At 34.8% G+C, this 12917-nt stretch overlaps 1 long non-coding RNA gene across 2 annotated transcripts; it reads right to left on the bottom strand.

The window, feature by feature from the left end:
• Positions 1 to 2666: 2666 nt before the first annotated feature.
• Positions 2667 to 12693, bottom strand: LOC147515435 (uncharacterized). 2 transcript variants are annotated; one of them, XR_015210465.1, is made up of 6 exons: positions 10873 to 12693; positions 7166 to 7959; positions 5452 to 5804; positions 4488 to 4720; positions 3211 to 3308; positions 2667 to 2952 (listed from the first exon to the last, which is right to left on the bottom strand). It is a non-coding gene; the product is annotated as an uncharacterized LOC147515435 (long non-coding RNA). The 2 variants fall into 2 exon arrangements; XR_015210464.1 differs by having other exon boundaries at positions 5452 to 5523; positions 10873 to 12692.
• Positions 12694 to 12917: the final 224 nt, after the last annotated feature.

Genomic DNA, 12917 nt, shown 5'->3' with positions numbered 1-12917 from the left:
ACCAACCAGTTTATACAGGCTTCCACAACATTCTATCATTTGATTAATCTATAAAATTTAATATATATAAAAATGTATCACAATTAAACAGTCAAGAGTCAAAGGTCAACGGTCAAAAAGTTGACTGGTCAACAGGTCAAGCCCAACAATCAACAGTCCTAAACCCAATTAACCAAAACAAAACCAAGGGAAAACCCCAAAACCAAGGCCCAAAAGTCTAAACAACTAAAGACTCAAACTGACCCATCTTAAGTCATATGGACCGGCCCAAAACAAAATTAGAACTGGCCCAAACAAAAGAAATAGAAACTGGCCCAAAACAACTAAAGTGGTCTGGCCCCAAAAACAAAATAGAAACTGGCCCAACCTAACTAATTAGTTGCGGCCCAAGCCCAACAAAGTTAGAAATTGAACTAGTGATACTGGGAGCACTGGATCTCAATCTCAGTCATCCCCTCCACCACACCAGCTCGGCCACCACTCTCACTTCCTCATCCAAGCGGTTTTACTCCTGGTGAAAAACCCTATCCTTTTAATAAAATCACCAACTCGATTTATTAAATCAATCTCCTACCTCTAAACTAGATCTGGATCGCCATTAACGAATCCTTCAAGCTTTAATAGCCGCCCCTACTCTACAGTACTCCCACACACTACAATCAACTACCAATCAACCAAAACAACTACAACATAATTTATATCAATAACCCTTCCTCTACACTAGATCGTCCGCCATTAACGACCTCAAAGCTTCAACAATACCCAACCAAACATCAATCAACCAACACAACAACAACAACCAAACATCATTCAACCATACCACAACAAAACAACAAGATTATCAAAGTTCAAATCCAAAAATATTATATAGGGCGATTTCTTGGGCTTGCGCCACCATTAACGGGCCCAATAAGCTTCGACAGTTCAATTTCAATTTTCGAGTTTCAACAGAGTTTAACAATAATGACGGGATGCGAAAAATAATAACGAGGAGAATGAGCGGTAAAAAAATGGATAAACATTGACAGAAATATGTCTCAGATACACAAGAAAACTAAACTATAGGTTCGATGAAATAGCAAAATCACTACTCACCTTGTATCACAAAAAATGTATCTAGAAAAAATGACGCAGATAATCCGATCATAAGCTAGCTACAAGATGCACAATCCGCTCTGTCTCCGTTCTTCTTTGTGTTTTAGCTGTTTAGTTCTTGTTTTAAGAAAAACTTTTTTTTTTCTTTCCGGAGACCTTTCTAAATAATAGTATCTACCATATATTATGTTTAATTTTTTAGAAACTTCATATTTTACCAAATATTTCTATTCCTAATATAGAATATTATTTCCTCTTAAAAATATTTTATTTATCATATACCTTATATTAACATCTCTTTTGAAAACTTTCCAACTATTAAAAATCTCTACACAAAATTCAAAATTCAAAATACTTGTTTTCCCCCTTTTCTATTTTCTATTAAAAAGTCAAGCCCACATTTACTAGCCCGTTGACCAAGAAATAATATCAAAATTATAAAATTATAAATATTGTTACAAAATAATGTAAAAATAATTTGGGGTTTTATATGATCAGTCTGTAAAACAGCGGTCGGGTTTGTAATTTCGTTCGCATTCAAATAAAATTGCAAAATGTTATTTATAAACAAAACTAATCTAATCACGTGAATTTGTAGAAGTGAATTTAGGTGAGAAAATGATGAAAATAAAATAAAATAGACTTTGATTTCTGAGATAGAAAATCTATTTGAGCGAATCATATCTCCGTTAAAAGAGTTAGTCTTAATTTTTTATCCCTAATAACGACTCTTCATCTTTGAACGAGCATTATTAGCACGTGGAATCGATTCAGAACCCCATCTCTGGGTGAACTTACTCGATTCCTAATCGTTATAATTATCAAAACACCCTCCCTAACGGAGATAATCCTCACTCGGGCATAATTTCTTTTCCGAGATCAGATAACTAAGTTGTTATTCTAATTAACAGAAAATAAAACTGAATTAAAAATATTTTAATTAAAAACTGAAAATTAAATTATTAATTACACTATAAAAACAGTAAACTACTCTACTCCTATAATTGAATGCTAGTCATTCAATGAGAAAAACTAAAATTAGACCCTTCTATTTATAGTTTTTTTGACAGTCTAGATTCAATCCATCTAATCTAAATCTAACGGTTACAAATAAAATATAATATCCTAGGGAATATTCTAGAAGTATTCTAGAGAATATTCTCTAGAATAGTAATGGGCTTGGACTAAATAGTAACAGGCTTTGGCCTTATCTTCATATTCCAAACTATACGACCATTTTTTTGGAAACTAGATACCGTTACGTAGAGTCACTACTACAGAAAAGGTCATATATCACTGTTTTTTAGAGTGGTAAAAAGCCTTTTACCACTATTTTTAAACCGTGGTATCAGCTGGGGTGGTAAATACTTCCAGTAAAACCGTGGTATAAACTTGTACCCATTAACCACTATTTAGTGTAAAACCGTGGTAATAAATTTTCAAAACCGTGGTATATGACCATTACAAAGTTCTGCTATTTTGGGAAACCGTGGTATAAAGTCTCCATATTAGCCACGGTTCTTCCAAAACCGTGGTATATAAATTTTTTTATTTAAAAAAAAATCCTTGATTATTTAAATATTCCAAATCACCATATCACATTCTACTTCATCACATATTCAAAACACTATGGTCCAACACATGACTAATTCTAAACACGATTCGAAAACAATCCATTCCCAATCGAAAATCCAAATTCTAATCAATACAAATATATTATAAAAAACCTTCAAACCAACTTATTCCATTTTGTTCTGTAAAAATTCCAAATAACTAGCTTCACCAAAAACATCCTCCTCTATGTTGGCCTTCTCGTCCCCAGAACATTCAGCTAAGATTAAACAAAGTTTAGTCACCCTACAAAAGAGATAGTCGTGATTAAAAAATAAAATAAAAAAGTACTCATTCAAGGATCAAAATAATAAAAAAAAAAATCAGTGGCATGTATTCATTCAAGGAATTTAGCCCTGTGGACTCTTTAACAAGCAAGCTTACAAAAAAAATGCAACATTTGGCACCCTTAACACACGAAGGTAAGTGAATGCATGATATAAATAAATATGCTACAAGTACATAGAGGCCGGATAATATAAGCATAAAGAACCAGGATAATACCTTACTCAAATAGCAATGATGATCGTCAGATTGGAGAGCATGCAATTCTTTTTTTTCTTTTGGTCTTCTTGCTTTCCCCCCTTCATCGAATTGATACCCTACACAACACACCCAACGACAACAAAATGATCTATCGAGCTAGGAAAGTGTCACACCCCAAATCTCAAACAACTATATACCTAAGATACGTGATTTTTTATGGAAATTTTTTGGCAAAATCTCCTCTGTATTTTCAACATTTCATAAACAAAAATCTTGTCATAACCTGAAAAATTAAGCAATATACTTCTCATTGATTAACCCAGTTACTAAACTGTCTTGACTAATGTCAGAGCAGTTAAATAACCGGTTTGCAAAATGAGATCACTACAACACTAGGACTTAGTATGCCAAAGTACTTGAATGTCTAGACTAATGCCAGATCATCCAAGCACCTCGTACAAAGTCATTAACAAAAACACAAGTTAAATCTATACATCCAAGTCCCATAACTATCAAAAAGTTTACATCCTTAACAAATAGTACTTACTATAAATTTTCTAAAAGAAATACGAAAGATGTTCAAAGATAATAGCTATGGACCTTAGTCACCCTTTAATACTTTTAACCAACAAACTCCTGTAAAACCTTTCAGCAAAGAGTGAAACCCAATATATTACAAGATTAAAATAAGAAGAATTAGATGCACCAATTCATTCAAAGCTTTCTTTTCCACTTTCTTCTCCTGTTCTTGCTACCCACTCCAACCTTTTCATGTAATTATATTGAGGTGGATGAGTGTACCCTCGAAATTGTGAGAGGGAGACCAAGGAAGAGAAACCCCTCCAATTACCAGAGAGAGAGAGAGAGAGTCGATCTTAACTTTTCAGGGCGAGAAAGACCGAGAGTTCGTGTCCTCCCTTTCTAGCACCCCCTCCCCCCCCCCCTTTTTCCCGTGAGTTCTATTGCTCCCCTAAATCCACCTTAGGCCCATTACCGGAAGTAATGGCCCAACTCATTCTAAAGCCCAAAAATGTGGGGTTTTACAGAAAGAATTTGCCAATGTGAAAAGATTAATTTACCAAACTATTATAAAAGGTTTTAAAATACTTTAGAAACAAAAACACCACTTCTACAAACCTAGGACTATCCAAAAAAACAATTCTCATGCATCAAAATATACTAGCAAGCCATGGACCCAACATAACACTAAAAATCAGGGGAACATTAATCTAGTTCTATTTGGTCTCATTCTAAATGAACATGCAACGTAAGCAATAAACAAATTCGTCGAGTACCTGAAGCTTCGTGAGGAGATTGATCTGAACTATTTTTCATCTGGAACCGATGGTTTTGAAACTTCACGAGATTTATCAACTTCCATTAATTAGTTCTTGTGGAGTTCCAGGATTGGGATCGAACTCCTGAACTTGTCTTCCAAGATAGATTGTTTGCAGTCCTAAGTGTATGCCAGATTCTCATAAATTGAAAAGCAGCATACGAAGCTCTTGGTTGCATTTGGTAATCGCTTCTGCTGAATATAAAAGAAAGGACAAAATTAAATAATATGAAGAGAAGTCGTGGTCCAAAGAAGTAAGAACAAGATATTGTATACAAGAAGTTGCACTCACGAGATTTGCTATCGCAACTGTATGCAATGTCCGTGATAGGTTAATAAAATATATTAAACGCGACCCCCTAAGAGCAAGTTCAGTTCAGTAGTTTAATTTGCAGATGGAAGCTAAAACAAACCTGGTCTATTAGCAACAATATATCTTAAAAAGAAAGCATAACCAAAGCCAAAGACTATAAAAATTGATCTTTGCCGAGCTCATCACAACATACTTAACCAGAAAAATGCCGCTGAAAAAACATAAGACTGCAAAAAACTTACATAGCAAACAAGGGCTCGCGTACACTGTCATGATCAGCTAGTCTTTTTTTTTTACCTTGTCTTCCATCCAGGCATGAATCAGATGCTTTGCCTCGGTGGCAGGCATTAGCAAGTCACTAATAGAAATAGCCCATACAGAAGACTAGTATAGCCACCTCCTCTTTAACTTAACCAATTATATATGAAAATCACAAAAGGGAGTGATCCATGGTACAATCTTATAAATAAGGAATTGCAAGAGAAAATAGTATGTACCAGAGTGTTATCATAACCACGAGTGGCGATAACAACAATAAATTCCAATTATGCGAACCTCGCATGCATTACACCAAAACTTCAATTTCAAATAGCTAAGAGAAAACACTAACCAAGGGGCATAGGTATACCCTAGCCGACTACTAATTGCTCCAAGTATCCTTCATCTCTATCCAAGTTGTCATCTGCACCACAAAATTAAATACAAGAAAGGCCTTGATGATTTATAACAAGGCAAGTCACAACATATAACTAGTAAAAAAACACTGACAATGAAAGAGTTATGTAATACCTACGTGTACTCTTGAGATTCCAAGTTATGACAATACAACCACTTAAAAATTCTAAGACATGACCACAACCACATAAATTTCCAAGTCTGATCTAGACAACACAACGACATAAAAATTCCCAGCTAAATCCAAGTCTTAAGAATTATGCCGAGTAACAGCTGGAAAGAATGTACCTGAACCAATATAGTAGGAAAATAAACCCAAAAAATGTTCAGAGTCTCTACGAGTAATCACTAAGCGTAGGTTTATTTCTATGGGCCAACACAAACCGAAGTAACATTTCCAAATCAAATCTATTTTCTTAAAAGGTCTATTTCTATCATTGGCCATCTTAAGGCCTGCAAGCAATTAACAACATAAAAGTGAACAGACATTTATGTTCATTAAAAAAAACATAAAGCAACTTAATAGACTCATATAATCCTTTTTTTTTTTAGGTAAAGAAGTTCATCTAAACCTTTTATTATAGACTTATACACGAAGAACACATTGTCCCCTTCTCCACATAATCATTTTTTAGCTGATAAGATGATGAGATTCAAGTGTAGGTTAACATGTTGTCATCAGTAAATAAAGACTTGACATAAAATGATAAGAATCTCAAAGATGCAAAGATACATCAGAGTTATACCACACAAAAGACAAATGATTATTTAACTAGTAAGTTATATTACCTTGAATTCTGCTATTTGAAACAAACCAATCACAATAATTTGACATGCACTAATACCAACGAATATCAAAAACATAAATACCACATGCTAAGACACAACTCTTCCAACTTTGATTTTAAGCTACACAACCTTGAGTGCAAAGAAAATACTTTCTATAGTCTAATCCTAAATAATTACAATATTGGCTAATAGTGAGCACAAATGGACTTCGACATGCAAAAATCAATTATAAGTGGCCATTTATAGTCAAATATAATAGAGGCGCAAAAGGGAGAAGGATGAAACCAACAAGTAATATCTGAGCAATCTTTGGAAAGCAATTGGCAACAAAAGAAATCTCACATGGCATTAAGAAAGCTATTTTAAAGACAAGTTGTGGGCTCCTTTCGTACATAGAGTCAAGTTAATATCGTCCATTGCCTATCTTTGTCTAACTACCAGATGGATATCTTTTCTTGTAGGCTCAAATTGTCACAGACAGTGAGAATAACTATAATCACTGTATGTATGACTCAAACATCTCTACTAGCTATGATGTTGGATCATTTTTGCTCCTCCTGGCCAGTCAACTCTTATCAACTCTTAATTTGTTCTGATAATCGACATGTAACATGATCCCTTATTTGCAATCCAAAGAGAATTAGAAAGAAGAGAAGCTCCCATAAGAAACTTTAAAAGACTAATTCGCTTCAAAATCCTAATACTCTCAAAGCTTAATCAAATGAATAACACGAAATTAAAGAGCAGTAGAGATTAAGGGGAAGAAATCGAAATAATAATTCAAAAATGGACATTGAAACCAAGAGAAAATAACTATTTTTTTAGTTAAATCATGTAGCCGGAGTGGGAGGAGGACGTACCGTTATAGAAGACGAACGAATATCAGTGGTGAATTCGAGCTCTTATTCCTTGCGCAAGTTCATCATCGCTCGAAACTTTTTTTATCCCTGGTGAACAGAGGGAGAAGTTGGGGGTTTACTATAGACATACCGGTTTCTCCCTGTTTATCCTTTTCCCAGTTTTTTTTTAGATCTGCTTTATTCATTATCCACGGTAGGTGTAATTTTGTCAAAATATTAACCACCGATTTAAAGGAAACGGTGGGGTATACGAATACCAAAAACTAAATTAGGCTATATTTGACACTACCGTGGTATATGTCGTATTATATACCACTGTTTTACCAAAATAGTGGTATTTGCTTGTTCCAAAACAATATAAGGGTTTTGTACCGTGGCAAATGACTATAAGCCATTGTTATTAGCAAAACAGTGGTGTATACCAGTTTACCAACAGTGGCTAATGAGCATTTCTGTAGTAGTGAGTTTTATACACTGATCATTTTAGCTGGTCAAAAGCTTGAATCATAATTAGGAGATGGAAGATATCGCCGTTTGAAGTTTTCTCTTGACTTACGGGCTGATTTAGGTCAGTCTGACCAAGTATTTTATCTGAAAATCTCTTCTTTAGCTGGCTTAGGGACTCAACTTTGGATTCTTCAACTTGTTTCATGGTTCTCTTAGTCCATGAGCTTTGCTGGTAGTTTGGAGCTTTAAATAAGCTGATACTGAAGATTTCAAGTCCAAGCTTTATTCGGATGTATTTCTTGCTAAAACGCAGGTTTTGTGTGTATTTTATCGTTGTCTGTTGAAACCTGTGAAAACATGAAAATACAATTAATTTATATTTATTAAACACATAATTGACCCAAATATAATGTCTTTACGGGGTTTAAAACACAGCTTTTGGTACTTATCAATCACCCCCAAACAACACTTTGCTTGTCCTCAAGCAAATAAGAGACACTAAAACAGATAAGTGGCAAAAAATGTGTAGTTCTAAGCTAATTCTCGTTTCACAGAGTGCGATTGCATTGACCGTATGCAACAAGGCCTTAAACCACTAGGAATTCCCTAGTGGATGAGTTATAGCTTAATGAGAGTTTTCCAGAGAAGATACCCACAAACTTTATCTATACTACAACGACTCAGTAACAAAGGTTTGTTCCCTAAATTAGATATAAGATATCTATACATCTCACTAGCAGGGAACGAGGAATAATTCCCTTGAAACCTACGTTAATAAATGTACAATAATCAAAACATCTACATATGAATATGCATGTAGTGAACTTTATAATGAAATGTACAAGTAGGGCCGTTTCTGGTTCCTTTGGAGAGTGTCCTTAAGTAGGTTCTCACAGGTATGTGTCGAAACACAAATTCTCTCATAATTTTTACCACTCAGGTTTTGCTTACTCTAGTGTGCAGTGGGCACACGTTTCCTCACATTCTCAATGTCGTCCAAGGAAGCCGAAGTTGATCAATCATGTGTACCACTTACTATCACACTAACTTATCCTAATTGAGCTAGAAGACTTTCATTAGGTATTACGGGCTTAGGAAATGGTTTAGAAGGAATAGAAGGGATAACAAAACAATGAGTTAGAGAAAATATGGTCTTCAAATATATAATTACTAGAGAAAACCTAGTATTATTTTGTTTCAAAATTGTTCCATACTTCGCCATTTTTGGCTTTTCTACTCCATTTGATTTTATTTTTGGAGTTTATAACTTTGATTTTTTTTCTTTCATGGAATTTACTTTTTCTTGGTTTTAACACAGCTAACTGGATTCATCAATCGGCACCAACTGATAGAATGCATGAATTTTCGTATTTGTATAGGTCTTTCCCTTATCTTTTATGCTCTTCATCATATTTCTCAAACTCATCAAATATGGATATGGTTAAGGAAATAATGGTTGAAAAATGAAATGGCTAATATAAAGGCTCAACTAGGGAAAACCAGGGAAAATATTTTTTTTTGGGTTTATATATATTTTTATTTGGCTATATTGGTCCAAATAATGCCTAAATTCACGCCTAGGATATGAGATATTGATCAAGCAAGTGGACGTGTGATTTTTCTACTCGGAATTGCTTCATCTTTGGGTCATTACTCAGATACACTTATGTTGAGGCTTTATGGCTAGATTCTCACTGGATTTGGAAATTAAGTATTCTAACCATGGGTCCTAGAAACTTACTGCTATGTACAGTCATTAACACTCATTGCATGAATATTCATGAAAAGATGAAAAAACTATTGCGTACGTATTAACATAATTTTCTAAGAACCAATCCTAATTCTAATACTAATGTGAGATTTCTAGACAATTTTCATTACATAAAAGAAAACAAGACCTTTATTACTAAATACGACTAACTAATTTTTTTGTATTTTTGAATATTTTTTTTAGAAAGAAAGAAAAATAAATAACCTAAAAGTGTCTAATTTTTGCAAAAAATTTCTCTCTTACCCCCAAACAGATGGATGTTTTGTCCTCAAAATATCAAAAAAGATAAGGAAAGAAATTACCTGAGAAACGTGAGCAAAAATTCGGCTAAAACTTTATAACAAAAATTACAGAATGCATGCAACAAGAAAATTGAAAATAGGAAATCAAGCAAAGAAAACAACCAAAATACACACATATATAGACATAATAATTTAGGTCGTTTATAGTCAGATTCCTAAGACTTTTATCAAGCATAAATGGTTTGTAGAAACCCTTGACATTCGCACCCAGATGGTGGAATGATTTAGCAAATATAGATTATTCGCTAATATGTTGAACAAATAAACTCGCTTCGTTGATAAACATTACCCTACCACCCATCAGGTACTAAATTGGAATACACGAGTTATTTGGACGAAGGACCACCCATCAGATACTAAATTGGAATACACGAGTTATTTGGACGAAGGAACCGACGCTTACAACTATCTCTCAAAATAGAAGGGCGCAGTTACCTTATTGTGGTATTACTTGAATGTAACGGAAAATGAGTCATTTAAAGTTAGATACTCAAGACTTTATGTTTGTGTGTGTGTGTGTGTGTGTGTGTGTGTGGGGGTGGGTGTTTAAGTTAGATTCCCGAGACTAGGTACGTGCTTTTTAAGTTAGATTCCCCTAGATTATGCACACCCCCAAACAGGATGAAACCGGGGTGGCATGTTTCTTGATAAACTATTAGGTAATAGTTGAAAGATTTGGGGGTTTAGCGAGCTGAGGACACCCACAAAATAGTATTTTTACATACCCGTGTAAAATAGAAATTGTCCTTCATGAAGCTCTGATGATGTAAAATATGACAAACTAGCATTTTTTAAAAACTTAGTTGAAAGATTTCTCTCAACTACATGAATGATATGATTGATTTATCTCTTGTATGCAAGGCAAATGTTCGTTACTCTTAGGGTGATCTATTTTTTTATTTTTTTATTTTTTTTATAGATTCCTGAGAAGTATGTTTCAAGTACCCAATATAAAAACATGTTTTTAAAGGTGATCATGTTTGCAAAATTATTAAGCATTCATAAAATTTGAATTCTAATTATGCTTGCTAATCATACGTTCTAAACATGCATTACGATTCTAAACATGCTATCATATCATTTCCAAAAGGCTAAGATTGATTTTCGTTTAAGTAGCCTAATCATGCTTGGAAATTGCATATAACCCTTTGACAAGAGATTCAAGAGAGAGATAAAAGATAACGTACCTGCCCAAGTTGTGCTTACACTGCACGCATTTGGGTCGAAGATGACTTGAGTGGTCATTGACCTGTTGACAGTTCGGGGTCAATGCCACTCACCTGTTATTCAGAAAATTATTACATACAAATAGAAGCCCACAAACCAGGGCAAAAATGATAGCACAAGGCTAATAAGTTACAGAATTTGCCTTCGAAGACTTGATTACACGAATATATTTAAAAAAATATAAACAAAAAACTAAATTATTTACATGAGTTAAAAAAATCTATAACTAAATATTTAACACTTACTTAAGTAATTATTTTTATTTTTTTATTATTTTTTATTATTTTTATGTGTGGTGCTAGGGCAAATGGAAATCAGTGTCCACAGTCCATATGCTTTCGGCACAATCAAACGTGGGATTAGGCATTAGGTGCAGTCCCCAAGTCATTTAGTCCAAAGTCCGTTTGATTTTTAAGCATAAGTCCTAACCACACACACACAAAGTATATATATATATATATATATACACAAAATATATATATATATATATATATATATATATATATATATATATTATTTTCCATCTTAATTGCTTCGGATAGGTGCAACCACAAAGTTAACACTCACAACTATCCACATAGACTTTTAGTAATTGCTTCGGTCACCTGCTCAACATTATCACCGTCACTATAACTTCAACAAACACAACTAGTTTCATCATCATAGCAACCACAAGGCAGGTGTACGCAGCAGGAAGGACAAGGCCCAACAGTAGAGCACTAGGCAGTGCACACACTCTTCCTGCACACAAACAACACTTCCTGCACCACCAAAAAAGCCACCACCTCTAGCAAACCCAACCACCAGCACTTTGCCAAAAAATAACCACCGAACATAACCAAGCAATCAGCACAACACTCCATTCGTATCCAGAAGAAGAAGAAAAAGAATGGAGTCGGAATCGTTCTTGAAACAGTGCTCGGAATAGGGAGATGCAGCATATAGTGCTCGGAAAACCCGAGCAGGAAAGTCGAAGCTCGCGTCGTCGGCTCCAATATCCAGAAGCACTTCCAAGAGGACTCACTCCAGTGTTTCCAGACGTACCATCACAACCAGCAGCAAACATCCAAAAAGACAACACCCAACCACCGTGACAGCACCACCCTCATCACCCAACAGGCCAACAGCTCCTTCGCCAGTACATTTGCATCTACCGGCAGCACCACCAAACAATCACCACCAACATCAGCCATCCCCAACTCACTCATATTGAGTCTCGACCTCCATTCATCTCCCAACAGCACCGACCAACCACCATGACTTCCAACTCGCAACCGACAGCACCGAAATCAGCACCGTCTGCTTCAATTCAAACACCACACCGACCGCCATTCGCAAGAACACGTGCAAAAACGAATAAAAAAGGAGATGCGGTCAGAGGGGAGAGAAAGAAAGACACGAAATTTAGTGATGAAGAACAGCAGAGAAGAAAAATGGGAGAGAGAGAGCGAGAGAGAAAAGAAATGGAAAAGGGGGGTTGGGTATTGCGGTCTCGCAGTCTGTTTTTTTTTTTTTTTTAAAAGAAAGGCCCATATCCACAAAAGCAGGCCCATAACCACAAATTGGCTGATTTAGGGTTTTTTTTTTTTTTAGTCTGGAAAATAAAAAATATGGGGAGGAAGAAGAAATGAATTTGATTGATGTATATGCTCAAATTAATTATTTTGCTAATTTTACTGAAAACGCAGCGGCGCCATTGATCTGTCTGTAAAATAGCAATCGGATTTGTAATTTCGTTCGCATTTCAATAAAATTGCGAAACATTATTTATAAACAAAATTAATCTGATCACGTGAATTTGTGGAAGTGAATTTAGGTGAGAAAATAATGAAAATAAAATAAAATAGACTTTGATTTCGGAGATAGAAAATCCGTTTGAGCGAATCATATCTCCGTTAAAAGAGTTAGTCTCGATTTTTTATCCCTAATAACGATTTTTCATCTTTGAACGAGCGTTATTAGCGCGTGGAATCGATTCAGAACCCCATCTCTGGGTGAACTTACT

This window comes from Coptis chinensis, chromosome 2 (assembly GCF_015680905.1).
Source record: "Coptis chinensis isolate HL-2020 chromosome 2, ASM1568090v1, whole genome shotgun sequence".
Classification (NCBI taxonomy): domain Eukaryota; kingdom Viridiplantae; phylum Streptophyta; class Magnoliopsida; order Ranunculales; family Ranunculaceae; genus Coptis; species Coptis chinensis.
The sequence above is the reverse complement of the archived record's forward strand: the minus strand, read 5'-3'. Positions and strand labels throughout refer to the sequence as shown.